The sequence below is a fragment of the Panicum virgatum genome, chromosome 4K (genome assembly GCF_016808335.1).
Source record: "Panicum virgatum strain AP13 chromosome 4K, P.virgatum_v5, whole genome shotgun sequence".
Classification (NCBI taxonomy): Eukaryota; Viridiplantae; Streptophyta; class Magnoliopsida; order Poales; family Poaceae; genus Panicum; species Panicum virgatum.
In genome coordinates, this window is record NC_053139.1 from 23,715,826 (window position 1) to 23,731,202 (window position 15,377).

At 41.1% G+C, this 15,377-nt stretch overlaps 1 long non-coding RNA gene and 1 other non-coding gene across 2 annotated transcripts; both read right to left on the reverse strand.

Annotated features, from left to right (window-relative positions):
* Positions 1–2,992: 2,992 nt before the first annotated feature.
* On the reverse strand, positions 2,993–3,695 carry LOC120705142. Its single transcript, XR_005687802.1, has 2 exons — positions 3,499–3,695; positions 2,993–3,325 (listed from the first exon to the last, which is right to left on the reverse strand). It is a non-coding gene; the product is annotated as an uncharacterized LOC120705142 (long non-coding RNA).
* A 238-nt stretch (positions 3,696–3,933) lies between these two features.
* LOC120705318 lies at positions 3,934–4,072 on the reverse strand. Its single transcript, XR_005687905.1, has one exon. It is a non-coding gene; the product is annotated as a small nucleolar RNA Z247 (small nucleolar RNA).
* Between the last annotated feature and the right edge of the window lie 11,305 nt (positions 4,073–15,377).

Genomic DNA, 15,377 nt, shown 5'->3' on the forward strand with positions numbered 1-15,377 from the left:
CATGAGGGTATCCATGAATAGCGTGTATGTGTATCGTTTTGGTTTGCGGGTGAAAGATAATCAGAGGGCTTGAAGCGTGCACTTTACCTCGTGCCGCCTACATGTTATATATAGCCTGGAAGAGCCCCTGGCGTGGCTTACAAGAATTATGGAAGGTTCTTGACTTTCCTAATTACAGAAGATTAATTACATATTCTATCTATAGTCAAGAACCTTCTGGATGCATATGTTACAGATTCATCTAATACTCCCCCTCAATCACAACTTTCCTAAGTTGAGATGGTACTTGAAATTCTCCAACTTTCGTACACTCAAGGCTTTGGTGAAACCATCTGCCACTTGATCTTCAGAAGGAACAAAATCAATCTGAAGTAATTTGCTGTTTACCCGTTCTCTGACAAAATGAAAATCAACTTCAATGTGTTTAGTTCTAGCATGGAACACAGGATTTGATGCAAGATATTTGGCCCCCATGTTATCACACTTCAACTGTGCAACAGGCGGACTAGATACCTTTAATTCTTTCAACAAAGTCTGAATCCAAATAATCTCAGCAGTTGCATTAGCCAATGCCTTATACTCAGCTTCAGTACTTGACCTTGATACTGTAGCTTGTTTCTTTGCATGCCATGATACAAGATTATTTCCCAGAAATACTGCAAAGCCACCTGTTGATCTTCTGTCATCAGGACAGCCTGCCCAATCAGCATCTGAATATGCACTTACCAAGAAAGAAAATGACTTGTTTATCTTTAGACCAAGCTTTGCACATGACTTGAGGTATCTCAATATTCTTTTAACAGCCGCCCAATGTACTGTTGTTGGTGCATGAAGAAATTGACAAACCTTATTTACTGAGAAAGCAATGTCAGGTCTTGTCAATGTAAGATACTGCAAGGCTCCTACAATACTTCTGTATCTTGATGCATCTATAGGACCGAGCGGATCTCCTTCATAAATTGAGAGTTTCTCACTAGTCGATAGAGGTGTACTTACCGGCTTGCAATCCGCCATATTTGCTCTTTTCAACAGATCATTTACATATTTTTCTTGTGTCAAAATAATTCCATGCTTAGTCTTGGCAACTTCGATACCGAGGAAATAGTGCAAGTCACCTAAATCTTTTAATGGAAAATCACTATGGAGATCCTGAAGTAATGCGGCCACTGCCTCTTGCTTAGAACTAACCACAATTATGTCATCAACATAAATTAACATGAACATAATGACATCACCCTTACTGTAATAGAATAAAGAAGTATCAGCTTTGGATCCTTTAAAACCAAGGGCATAAAGTTTCTTACTTAACCTTGAGAACCATGCTCTAGGCGCCTGCTTCAATCCATATAGTGCCTTATCTAACTTGCAGACATAGTTTTTTTTGGAATTGTCCTCGTACCCAGGAGGCTGCTTCATATATACATCTTCTTCAAGAAGCCCATGCAAGAAAGCATTGTGAACATCCAACTGTCTAATAGTCCACCCCCTGGACACAGCAATAGAGAGAACAACTCGAATAGTGGCAGCTTTAACAACAGGGCTGAAAGTGTCTTCATAATCAATACCATATCGTTGCTTAAAACCTTTTGCAACCAACCGAGCATTGTATCTATCTAAGCTGCCATCTTGTTTACATTTGATTTTATATACCCACTTGCAGTCAATAATATTACGCCCTTTCTGAGGAGGAACCAAATGTCATGTTTTATTTTTCATTAACGCATCATATTCAGCATCCATTGCCTGTTTCCAATTATTATTCTCTAATGCTTCTGATAAGTTTTGTGGCTCACCGGTAGACGTTAAGAAAGAATATTTAACCGTACCATCGGTGTAGCGCTTCTCCTTGCGAATACCACTTTGTAAACGGGTCTTTGGCCTTTGATACAGTTCGCCCCCAGCCGAAGGTGCCGTAGAGGATACCGGCACGAGATCTAGAGTGGATACAGCCGCCGGAGGCTCCGGATCCAGTGCGCTGATCGTGTCAGGTGCGCCGGACGCAGAACCACCCGCATGCGTCGGAGAGGCGGTCGTTGGTTCAGGCGATGTGTCACACGACGATACACCGGGCTCGGAATCCTGGGCAGATACACCTACAGAAGTCGTTGGAGGCGCAGGTGAATCACCTTGGGGGTCAGTTCCACCAGAAGGAGCTCCGGGCACCCCTATATGCGATGACCACAATTCCTGCACGACTTCATGCGCTGGGATATCATTGTCAGCAGGATTAATTGAAGAATCAACCACATGATCACTTATGCTACGAACCCCACTAGTCGGATTTAACAAATAGGTAGGTAAAAGATTAATTTCATTTTGAAACCTACGACCAGCATTAGGACCAAGAAATTTAAAGGGAAATAGAGATTCATCAAAAGTTACATCTCGAAAAATATAAACCCTTCCAGAATCAGGATCAAGGCACTTAAACCCTTTATGAAACAGACCGTATCCTAAGAAAGTGCATTGCTTGGAGCGGAATTGGAGTTTATGGGTATTGTAGGGTCATAGATTGGGCCAACAAGCGCATCCGAAGACACGAAGAGAGGAATAATCTGGTTGTTGGTTAAACAGCCGAAAAAGGGGTGTGTCATATGAAAGTAACCGACTAGGCGTTCTATTTATCAAATGTGTGGCGGAAAGGAAAGCATCAGGCCAAAATTTTAGCGGCATGTTGGCATGAGCAAGAAGAGCTAGACCAACCTCGACGATATGGCGATGCTTGCGTTCGGCTGCCCCATTCTGCTGATGTGTATGCGGGCAGGAAATATGGTGTGTGATGCCAACTTGGGCGAAAAAGGGATGCAGTTTTTGATATTCACCCCCCCCAGTCGGTCTGCATAGTTATAATCTTACGATTAAATAAGCGCTCAACAAGAGATTGAAATTCTCGAAATTTGGTAAAAACCTCAGATTTGAATTTAAGGAGATAAATCCAGGTGAACTTACTATAAGCATCAATAAAACTCACATAGTATTTGTGTCCACCAACTGATTTGGGCGCAGGACCCCACACATCAGAATAAATAATTTCTAAAGGATGCTGGGAAACAGTACTGGAATGAGGAAAAGGTAACTGACGGCTCTTGGCCTTTTGACATGCATCACACACCGAATGTTTATTTGAATTTGCTAAAACAGGAAGATTAAATTGGCTGATAACTTTCTCCACAATTGGAGCAGCCGGATGACCTAAACGAGAATGCCATCTATCAAAAGAAATTTTTGCAGCTCCATAGGCTTGCTTTATTGTGCGCCTAGCAGGGAGAGGATAGAGCCCACGATCACAGCGTCCCCTAAGCAGAGTTTTCTTCGTTGCCTGATCCTTAATTAAGAAAAAATCAGGGTGAAATTCTATAAAGGTAGAATTATCAGATGTGAGACGATGAACTGAAACAAAATTTTTGTTGGCCTTGGGGACATATAGAACATTATTGAGATGAAGATCACGACTAGGGGTTGTAACAGTAGAATGACTAATGTGACTGATTTCCATACCTGCCCCACTCGCCGTGTGGATCTTATCGTGGCCCTTGTACCTATCATGGATCGACAGTTTCTCCAAGTTGCTGGTGATGTTATCTGTAGCACCTGAATCCATGTACCAGTTGGTGTCTACTCCGTAGGATGTAGATGTTGCACCTGCATATTTTTCTTCTGGTACGAAATCTTCATCAAATCTGTACCAACATATATCAGCAGGGTGTCCTTTTATCTTGCAAACCTGACACCTAGGTCTGTTGTCAGACCCATGCTGCTGATTATTTTGTGCACCTTGATTCTGCTGGCGCTGCCCATTGCTTCGGCCACGCCTGCGAGATGGAGCACCCCCACGCGAGCGCCCTCTGCCTCGCGTGCCTCGTGATGCACCGTGCCCCCGGTTGGCGGAATTAACCGAGGAGCGGCTATCAGGCTGGAGAAGATCCATGCGCTGCTCAAACGAGAGCAGCTGGGAGAACATCTCTCCCACACTGATCGGCTCAGTCCTGACGACTAGGGCTGAGACGATGGGATTGTAGTCGAAGTCGAGGACGGCAAGAATGTAGGAGACCAGCTCGTCGTCGTCAATGGCCTTGCCAGCAGACGCGATCTCATTGGCAAGAGACCGCATCTTGGCGACGTATTCCGCCATGGAAAGATTGCCCTTCTTCGTTGTGGCGAGCGCGATCCTAGTGTTGACGGTGCGCGCTCGTGACATCGAGGTGAACATGGCCTCAACAGCACTCCATACTTCAGCAGCAGTCTTGCAAGCAGTTAACTGAGACAAAATATTTGGAGTGATAGAAGAGAGCAGGAATCCCAGGGACCTGTTGATCCGTAGCAACCCACTCAACGTAGAGTGGGTTCTGCACCTCCTCTTCTTTGCCATCTGCTGTCGTCTTCATGGTAGACGCAGGGGGGGTCTTTGTGGCGCCTGTGAGAACATTATCTTCCACAGTGCATGATTGTTCTTGTTCAGCTTCTCGGAAACAGCTTGGCCGACCAAGGGATTGATGGCGGCGGCGTAGGAGGTTGACATGGTGGAAGGTGGATCTAATCTATTATTGTTTGATGGCTCTGGTTACCATGAAAGATAATCAGAGGGCTTGAAGCGTGCACTTTACCTCGTGCCGCCTACATGTTATATATAGCCTGGAAGAGCCCCTGGCGTGGCTTACAAGAATTATGGAAGGTTCTTGACTTTCCTAATTACATAAGATTAATTACATATTCTATCTATAGTCAAGAACCTTCTGGATGCATATGTTACAGATTCATCTAATAGCAGGTACAGGTCTACGAAATCTATATCCACGCAAATTCTACCCGTTGTCGTCCCTAATAAAAAGAATTTATAGGGGCAGATGTGGATGTGACCAGCCCTTGAAGAAATACTTTTAAATACGGGCTACAGCACCCGCGACCCCTAGAAATGGCCACCATATTTTATTTTGAGGTGGGTGCCTGATTGTCTTATTTGGCTGCGTAAGATCCGATCAGAATAAAGATTCCTAGCATGTCTAAATGAGAGAGTGAAGGGCATGGCCTAGCCAGATCAAACGGCTGCGTTGGCTTCTTGCACAAATCATGCAGGGTCTTCATGGTTCACACTACAATCTTCAGGTCTCGTTCTGATAATAACAGGGATTTCTGTTGATCGCCGTGTCAACCCCAAACTCATCCGACCCTATCTAACTGAATTTCAAATCATGGAAAAGTTGAACATAAGTGCATTAATATGGTGACCCAGATGTTGGAAATATATTTAATGTGATCTTCACAGTTAAGAAAATAAGCACGTTTTACCACCTAAATGTGATTAAAAAAAACTAATGGGCTGTAATCGGTGGGCTCAGATTAGTTCCAAACTAAGAGCAAGGTCATGCACCCACAGCACTATAAATGTAAGGGATGACTGACTCTTTTCATCATCCAAAACCTTAAACGTGATTAGCCACCCTAAATCCGATTGCTAATCGTGCTGAAGGGGAGCAGAAGCTCTTGCCCTGCCAGGGGTGAAGCTAGAGATAAATAGAGGAGGTGTGACACCCCATAGTATATGCATGATAGTGAAACAAATATAATAAAAAATTTAGAAGTGACAAAGAATTATGAAATTTTTGTGGGTGCGGCCGTTATACCTAGCTCCCGCCCTAGGCCCTGCTGTTCATCTACATCTACGGCACATTCTTCATCAATTAGACCTTCAAGCTCTAAATCTGGTGGAGATTCAAGTCTACTTCACACTACTGGAAAAACGCACATTCGTCCGCGGCCGTTAGTACCGGTCACGGCTTTGGCCAGTACTAACGTGAAAATTTAGTACCGGACCAAAGGAACAGTGGCCCTGGGAGCCTATTAGTACCGGCTGGTGGCTCCAGCCGGTACTAATGTCCGCCACCGACAGGCTCTGACATCCGCCACCGACAGGCTAGTGACAGTTTAGTACCGGCTGGAGCCACCAGCCGGCTCCAGCCGGTACTAAGCTGCCACAAGAAAATTTAGTACCGGCTGGTGGCTCCAGCCGGTACTAAATGTGGCGCGTTAGTACCGGCTGGAGCCACCAGCCGGTACTAATGCGCTCACTATAAATTGGCACCCTTCTTCCTCCCCGAGCCCGAGCCAGTGCCATTTCACCATAGAAGCTCGAGCTCGGGGTTGTTCTCCCCCTTAGAGAGTTGCCGCCATTTGTTCTAGTTTTAGTGAGTGTTCTAGTCATCCAAGTGCGCCAAAGGTTTGCAACTTCATCCTCTCTTTATTGATAGTCTTTATTCTTCGTTTTATGCTCCATAGTTAGAGAAATTTGTGCTTTTAGAAATAGTGAGGATGAGCATGATTTCTTTGATTTATACAATGATTTGAGATATATAGAACCGATGACTTGAATGTGGGAGTAGGTTTATTGGCTAGGTTGAATATGAAAAATTTATAGACATATTTTTCAATCATTTTCTATATATTAGAAATGACCGTAGCATATTTTTTTATTTTTAGATTCAGATGAGCATGTGGATAGTAGAAATTTTTAGAATGAGTGTAGACAAAACATGTGATTGTAGTAGATATGACCATAATGTGGATAGTTATTTTTTTATAATGAACTAATGAAAGAATTATAATATATATATTTTTATTATGAATTGATTATTTTGACACTCTAGTGATGTATTTATTCAGGCTCACATTGAAACTATCTAGAAGCTAAAAAAATCTTTATTTCGAAACAAGTATACGTCGTTAATCTCCATCCAATAGTGATGACACTACCTTTCGGGGAAACACTATGCGCTATATGGATGTCGCGAATCGGTTGGTCGCATCACCAGCACTTCCGATTGATATGAAGACAGCATTTGACGCAGTCAGCGTGGCCGTTGTTGCACTGAGAGCATATCAACGAGCACGCTGCCTGTGCCTAGTGCTGTGTTCCTATTAACCGGAAATATTGGTGCTGCGACTGGCCGATTGGTGACATCCTTGTACCGCACCGTGTCCCCCGAAAGGCATTGTCATCACCGCAGAGTCGAGGTTACCGACATATACATTTTCCGAAATAAAGTTTTTTTTCTTCTAGATGGTTTCTGGATATTGAAAAGAGTGTTCTCCTGGAACTGAAGGGTGTCAAAATAATTAGGAGTCATCATCCTCTCTTGTTTGATGGTATTTATTATTTGTTTCATGCTCTGTAGTTTGAAATATTTGTGATTTTTAGAAATATATAGAATGAGCACGATTTCTTTGATTTATGCATGGATTTGAGATGTATATAATCCATTACTTGAATTTGGAGAAGGTGTATTGGATAGTTTCAATGTGGATAATTTATAGGGATTTTTTTTAAATTTTTTCAAGTGGCATGGTTAATTAGTTTGGTATTTGTTATGTATTTAGTTGCATTATTTTGGCACTCTAATGATGTATTTATTCGGGCTCATATGGAAACCATCGAGAAGTTTAAAAAATATATGTTTCGGATCATGAATATGCCGTTAACATTGATCCTGCAGTGAAAACACTGCTATTCGGGGCTAGTATCGATATCCACGATACGGTGCGGTATATATGATTTCTGGATATTGAAAAGAGTGTTCTCCTGAACTGAAGGGTGTCAAAATAATTAGGAGTCATCATCCTCTCTGTTTGATGGTATTTATTATTTGTTTCATGCTCTGTAGTTTGAAATATTTGTGATTTTTAGAAATATATAGAATGAGCACGATTTCTTTGATTTATGCATGGATTTGAGATGTATATAATCCATTACTTGAATTTGGAGAAGGTGTATTGGATAGTTTCAATGTGGATAATTATAGGGATTTTTTTAAAATTTTTTCAAGTGGTATGGTTAATTAGTTTGGTATTTGTTATGTATTTAGTGCATTATTTTGGCACTCTAATGATGTATTTATTCGGGCTCATATGGAAACCATCGAGAAGTTTAAAAAATATATGTTCGGATCATGAATGTCGTTAACATTGATCCTGCAGTGAAAACACTGCTATTCGGGCTAGTATCGATATCCATGATACGGTGCGGTATATATGAGGACGCGATGAAGGAGTACGGTCTTGGTCTCAATTATGAAATCCACACCTTTTGAGCAGTTAAGAATGAAATTATCCGGACCAAGGCCGTACTCCTTCATCTGGTCCTATTGTACCGCACTGGTCGTGGATGTCAATAGTAGCCCCGAATGTCAGTGTTATCACTGCAGGGTCAAGGTTGACGACATAGACATGTTTCGAAACAAATATTTTTTCTTCTCGATGGTTTTAGAGAAAGTGAGCCTGAAACAAAGCCGTAAACATTGATTGCGCATCCCTTATGGCTGTGGAACGACGTGTTCGCGTTGAACTGAAGAGTGTTAAAATAATTATAGTTTATAATTTATGTTTTCATTTTAATTCTAATAATTTGTTCATATCTTTTTCAATTTTTTTCAAGTGGCATGGTTAATTAGTTTGGTATTTGTTATGCATTTAGTTGCATTATTTTGTCACTCTAATGATGTATTTATTGGGGCTCATATTGAAACCATCGAGAAGTTTAAAAAATATATGTTTCGGATCATGAATATGTCGTTAACCTTGATCTTTCGGTGAAAACTCTGCTATTTAGGGCTAGCATCGATATCTAGGATGCGATGAAGGAGTACGGTCTTGGTCCCAATAATGAAATCCTTCATCGGTGCGGTATATATGAGGATGCGATGAAGGAGTACGGTCTTGGTCCCAATAATGAAATCCTTCATCGGGTCTTATTGTACCGCACTGTGTCGTGGATGTCAATACTAGCCCCGAATGTCAGTGTCATCAACGCAGGGTCAAGGTTAACGACATAGACATGTTTCGAAACAAATATTTTTTCTTCTCGATGGTTTTAGAGAAAGTGAGCCTGAAACAAAGCCGCGAACATTGATTGCACATCCCTCATGGTGTGGAACGACGTGTTCGCATTGAACTGAAGAGTGTCAAAATAATTATGGTTTACAATTTATGTTTTCATTTTAATTCTAATAATTTGTTCAGATTTTTATATTTATTTGATTAGTTTACTGAAATTAGTTTTGTTTCTTAATGAGACATATAATTGACATGTTATTAATATTACTTATTAGAAATACCTTTGCAACATGATGCCTTTGAGTGCCGAGCTGCGGCTCAGGCGGCGGTACGCAATCAATTGGAGCGCACCGGTCATTCGCTTGAGTTCCACCCTGTAGAGCGTGTTGGTCTTGTTAGCGGTCGTATTCGTCGTTTGATTAAGAAAGCTTTTTATATATTCTCCCTTGGCAAAGAAAGCCGTAAATTTTGTCAGTGAATTTAATGTCGAGTTGCATGGTACTGATGATGATCATGAGTTGATGGCTCTATATAATGCAAGACGTGAAGAGTCGGGGCTGGCGGAATATGACCGTTCCGTGTCAAGACTTCGCGAGGCAGTTCACGAGGCATTGGTCCAAAGATCTCATGATGAGTAGTTTGTATTAGGTAGCTAGCATGTAGTGTAATGTATATATTAATTTGGACTTCTATTTATTATGTTCTATAATTTAAGCATGTAGTGTAATGTATCTATTAATTTGGACTTCTATTAATTTTGTATTTCAATGTTAAATTCACAAAAATGGCTTTTGTATTTCATTATGTTATGTGCCAATTTAAATGATATGAATAAAAGTAAAATAATGTTGTTAATTAATTCAAAATTGTAGATCGATGGACCGACAATGGATGTACGGCGACCGGTGCACCATGGCATGGATTAATGGTCTAAATTCTTTTCTCGATGCGGCGGAGGCCCATAAGTCATCGAAAGGTTTTATGTGTTGTCCGTGCCGCGTTTGCCAAAATAAAAAGGAATACTCTAAGAGGAGCACTCTACACGCCAACATTTATAAAAAGGGTTTCATGGATAACTATACTCTTTGGACCAAGCACGGTGAACCTGGAGTTGTGATGCAAGATGGTGAAGGAGATGATGATCATAATATTGCAGATTGGGCTCATCTATATGAAGCGGGAGCCTTTGAAGATGAACCCATGGACGATGCTGAAGAAATGGAAGAGGATGGAGAAAATGCAGCAGAAGATCAACCACCTGATGAATTTGGTCAGGTTCTCGTGGATTCACAAAGAGACTGTGAAACTTTAAAGGAGTCAAAGAAGTTTGAGAAGATGTTGGAGGATCACAAAAAATTATTGTATCCAGATTGCAAGCAGGGGCTTAAAAAGTTGGGTACCACACTTGAAATGGTGCAGTGAAAGGCAGCTAATGGTGTCACCGATAAGAGATTTGAGGAGCTACTTGGAATCGTAAAGAACATGTTTCTAGAGGGAAATGAACTACCCTCTACAACATACGAAGCAAAGAAGGTTGTTTTCCCTCTTGGATTGGAGGTACAGAAAATTCACGCATGTCCTAACGATTGTATTCTCTATCGAGGCGAAGAATATGAGAAACTGGATGCTTGTCCTGTCTGTGATGCAAAACGGTACAAGATCAGGCAAAATGATCCTGGTGAGGTCGACGGGGAGCCCGTCAAGAAAAAAGTTCCCGCTAAGGTGATGTGGTATTTCCCAGTAATACCACGTTTGAAGCGCTTTTTCAGAAATAAATCCAATGCTAGATTGATGCGGTGGCACGAAGAAGAGCGTAAGCAAGATCAGATGCTGAGACACCCTGCGGATGGGTCCCAGTGGAGAAACGTGGATAGAGATTTCCTAGATTTTGATAATGACCTAAGGAACATAAGGTTCGGTTTAAGTACGGACGGAATGAATCCATTTGGCGAGTGGGGCAGCAGTCACAGTACATGGTCTGTGACCCTCTGTATGTTCAATCTTCCTTCTTGGCTATGCATGAAGCGGAAGTACATGATGATGCCGGTGCTTATCCAAAGCCCAAAACAATCGAGCAATGATATTGACGTGTACCTAAGACCGTTGGTTGATGAACTTTTGCTGCTGTGGAAGGAGAAAGGTGTACGTGTTTGGGACGAGTACAAACAGGAGAATTTTGACCTGCGAGCATTGCTTTTTGTTACCATCAACGATTGGCTTGTACTTAGCAATCTGTCCGGATAGTCGAATAAGGGATACCAGGCATGCACTCATTGTCTAGAAGAAACCGACAGCTTGTATCTAAAAAATTGTAGGAAGGTCGTGTACATGGGTCATCGTCGATTCCTTCCCCTCAACCACCCCTTAAGAAGAAAAGAAAAATATTTCAAAGGGGAACCAGAAACTCGTGCTAAGCCTATATTCCGAAACGGGAAGCGTGTTTTCTCGATGGTGAAGGATGTCCATATCGTGTTTGGAAAGGACCGTTGAAGCAAACAAGTTCCGAATGATGAAAACGGCCATGCCCCAATGTGGAAGAAGAAGTCCATACTATGGGAGCTCCCATATTGGGATGTCCTGGAGGTCCGCAATGCAATCGATGTGATGCACTTGACGAAGAATCTTTGCGTGAACCTGCTAGGATTCCTTGGTACATATGGGCAGTCAAAAGATACACTAGAAGCAAGACGTGATTTGAAAGAAACAAAACAACGAGAAGACCTACGTCCTGAGAAGAGAGAAAATGGACAGCACTACTTACGTCCTACTAGCTACACTCTCAGCAAAGAAAAGAAGGAAAGCATGTTTGATTGCTTGAACAGTATGAAGGTACCGTCCGGTTACTCCTCAAATATGCAGGGAAGAATTAATATGAAAGAGAAAAAGTTCACAAACCTAAAGTCTCATGATTGCCACGTTTTGATGACCCAATTGCTTCGAGTCGCGTTGAGGGGTATTCTACCAGAAAATGTAAGATTAGCTAGTGGTGAAGCTATGTGCCTTTCTTAATGAAATTTCGTAGAAGGCAATCGATCCAAATAAGCTCACAAGGCTACAGAATGATGTGGTCCAATGTCTTGTCAGTTTTGAGATGGTCTTTCCACCTTCGTTCTTTAATATTATGACCCACCTCCTGGTTCATATTGTGAAAGAGATAAACATTTTAGGCCCTGTATTCCTACACAATATGTTCCCTTTCGAGAGATACATGGCAGTCTTAAAGAAGTACATTCGGAATCGTTCTCGGCCAGAAGGATGTATCGCCAAGGGCTATGGAACAGAGGAGGTCATTGAGTTTTGTGTTGATTTCATTGATGAACTTAGTCCGATTGGGGTCCCCATGTCATGCTATGATGGGCGATTGGAAGGAAAGGGCATACTAGGTAAGAAATCTAATATGCACATCCCTGAAAGTGAAATCCGCAAAGCAAATTTCACTGTTCTATAGAATTCATCCCTCGTGGCCCCATATATGGACGAGCATATCAATATTGTCCGATATGAAAACATAGGGAAGTCTGAGGCATGGATTACACGTCATCACATAGATAGCTTTGCGGTTTTGCTGAGAAGAAAACTCATAGGTGATAGCACGATTGATGTACAATTACAATGGCTTGCTAGGGGACCATCGGCCACAATCATGCAATACCAAGGATACGAGATCAATGGATATACATTTTACACAAGAGCCCAAGATGAAAAGAACACGAACCGAAATAGTGGTGTGCTTATTGATACAATAGGCCATGATGGAAATAAGGACAGCTACTTTGGTGTCATAGAGGAAATATGGGAGCTTGACTATGGCCCCTTGAAGATTCCTTTGTTTCGATGCCAATGGGTGAACCGAGCAGGTGGCGGTGTAACGATAGACCGGTATGGAATGACAATAGTGGACTTCAAAAAGATTGGATATAAAGATGAACCATTCGTCCTCGCCAAGGATGTGACGCAGATTTTCTATGTGAAGGACATGGCAAGCAAACCTAAGAAAAATCAAGGCAAGTCCGACGACAAGCCAAAACGCCACATAGTTCTTCCAGGAAAAAGAAAAATCGTTGGAGTTGAAGACATTTCGGACAAGTCAGAAGATTTTGATCAGTTTTACGACCGTCCTACATTCTCTGTCGATGTTGACCCTAGCATCCTGTTGTCCAAAGAGGACGCTCCTTACTTACGCCTCGATCATGATCAAGGGACATTCGTAAAAAGAAAGGTTGTCAACGTTCCATTAAACAATGATGTGTAATCATTATGTTATACTTTCATGTTCATGTAACCAAGTGATTGATGTAATATATGGTGTACGAAATAACTTATATTTTAATTTTTAAGCATTTATATAATAGTTTGCACAGAAAACACAATTGAAACAGATATAAAAAATTTAGACTCAATATGATAAGTTAATTAAGTGCATACTCAATGTGATAAACATAATTAAAACAGAAAATATATTTAATTAACTGTTTAATTAACATGTATGAAATAATTGAGATTTAAATTTTTTATGCATTTATATTATAGTTTGCACAGAAAACACAATTGAAACAGATATAAAAAAATTTGGACTCAATATGATAAACAACATGAAAAACACTCAAAAAGAAAACAAAAGAGCTATCTAATTAGCTGTTTAGTACCGGGCTGAATCTTAGCCCGGTACTAAAAAGCTACATGAAAATTTTCCCACCAGATGGGGCAGGTTAGTACCGGGCGATGCCCTTGACCGGTACTAAATTTTTAATCATTTATTGAATTTATTGCATATAAAACATATTTAAACGAATTGAATTTGAAATTTAGTGTCAATACTTTGAATTTAGTGCAAAGACTAATACTATTAGGATTAACATATGTTTAATAATAATAATATAATTTTGCATGGTGAAAATAGTACATATATCTATTTTTTAATCGTTTATTAAATTTTATTGCACATAAAACATATTATGAAGAATTACAAAACAATTACAAAAGTGGAAAAGTCATAATCATTTTGGGAGTTTAGTACCGGGCCATGGTTGTAGCCAGTACTAAACTGCCGCCCAAAATTTTCCCGCATGTTGGGGACGTTTAGTACCGGCTGGTGCCACGACCCGGTACTAAACGGGGCAGTTCAGTACCGGCTGGTGCCACCAGCCGGTACTAAACGTCGCAGTAGACTGTTTAGTACCGGGTGCAGCCATGGCCCGGTACTAAACTGCCTCTTCTATATAACCGGGGGGACTTGGCGTTCGTCGCCACCCCCCCCCCCCCAACGCGAGAGACCGAACCGCCGCCGCCCGTCGCCGTCGCCGCCACCGCCGTCCGGCCCCCCGCGTGGCGCCTGAGGTCCTCCGCACCGCACTGCACTGCTCGCGTCGGCCCCGCGCCGCCCCCTCCGGAGCCCTCGCGCGCGCGCCGCCGCTGCCCGTCGTCGCATCGTCCCCTCCGCGCTGCGCCGCCACCCGTGCCTCCGCCGCACCGCCGCCCGTGCCTCCTCCGGCGCCGAGCCGCCTCCTCCGCCCGCGCTTCCCTCCGTCCTGCCTCGTCCCCGTCGCCGCACCGGCGCCGCCTCCTCGCGCCTCCCCGACGTGAGGCCTCAGGCTGACGTCAGCACGACTATTTGCTGTCGTCAGCCATTTTTTTAATTAGTTTAAAGCAGTATTCTATTTTGTAAAAAAATGAAGAAAATTTGTAGAAATTTTAGAAAATTTGTAAAAATTATAGATATTTTTTCAAATTATAATAAATTTGTTGAAATTTGTTGAAAATTTGTAAGAAATTGGTAGATATATACGTAGAAATAATGAAAATAGTAGGAAAATGTTAGGAATCGATACGCACTAGTGAAAATTGTAGAAAATTGTAGAAAATTATAGATATTTGTTCAAAATGTAGTAAATTTGTTGAAATTTGTAGAAAATGTATGGAAAATTATTGAAAATGTAGAGGAATTATGAAAAATTATGGAAAATGTAGAGAAATTATGGAAAATTTTGGAAAATGTATGTAAAATTATGAAAAATGTAGAGAAATTATGAGAAATTAAGAAAAATGTATGGAAAATTATTGCTTAGGTATATTGTATAGAAGTATGTCTTTATATCTTGTAGTAATTATGAATATTGTACAAAAATATTATATATTGTAGAAAACTTCATGTCTTTACAAGCTTCACATTTATTGTTTTATTTGGTATTTTTGAATTGTGTATGTTATGAAATGTATATGATGTAAATTTTGTCTTGTACAGCTTTATCTATTGAACTTCTAATTTTCTTTGTAAATTTTAGTTTGCTATACTATAAACAGGTGTAATTAGTAGAAAATCTTAGAAAATTCAGGGCATATTTTATAAAATTCTAGGGCACATTGTATATAAGATGTATATGATGTAAATTTTAGAAATTTTGTCCATGTATGCGTTGTGCAGCTTTATCGAAGGTGCACTTGTAATTTTTTTATACATTATTAATTAGTACAAAATTGCATATCAAACATATGTTGATTCACATAGGAAACGAAATGGAACCCTTTCGCCGTGATGACGAGAAGGCCTTTCTTGC